This window comes from Chondrus crispus, genomic scaffold (assembly GCF_000350225.1).
Source record: "Chondrus crispus Stackhouse genomic scaffold, scaffold_369, whole genome shotgun sequence".
Lineage (NCBI taxonomy): Eukaryota > Rhodophyta > Florideophyceae > Gigartinales > Gigartinaceae > Chondrus > Chondrus crispus.
The window spans coordinates 31,585-32,242 of record NW_005179262.1 but is presented as its reverse complement, the minus strand read 5'-3'; positions in this window follow the sequence as shown (position 1 = coordinate 32,242).

Below are 658 nucleotides of genomic sequence, written 5' to 3'. Positions count from 1 at the left end.
AAAAGTCCACTTTCGTCCCCAGAACCCCAAAATCTGAGAATTTACACGTATCATGTGGTGATATAGGGTGAAGGTCCGGACCGTCGAGTCATGTACACGTGTCGCTCGATTTTGCACTTTCCGGATAACAGCACGTGGTCGCACATTTGCAATACCTCCCCTCGATCACATGCTTTGGGCAGCTTTGCACTCGGAAAGCCCAACCATGCCCACGAACTTTTCAAACAGTACGCGACCAAGTGGTTTGGTCAGCATATCGGCTGGCATTTCTGTTGTCGGACAATGGTACAATGTGACCAGTTTTCGCTGCACCGCATCTCGAACAAAATGATACGTAATATCAATGTGCCTGTTCCGACGATTTGTAGATTCGTTCTGAGCAAACGCAATCGTACCAGCGTGGTCACACCCAACGCGAATTGTTGGATCCAAATTCGCACCAAGTACATCGGCATGGAAGCGTCGAAGCCACGCGGCCTCTTTGCATGCTTCACTGAGTGGGATGTATTCTGCCTCACAAGTAGACTTTGCAACTACTGTTTGTTTCCGGGAAGCCCAACTGATAGGCCCATCACAAAGCTTGAACACGTACCCACTCGTTGATGTTCGTGATTCAAGGCATCCGCCCCAATCAGCGTCTCTATACCCATGAAGTTCC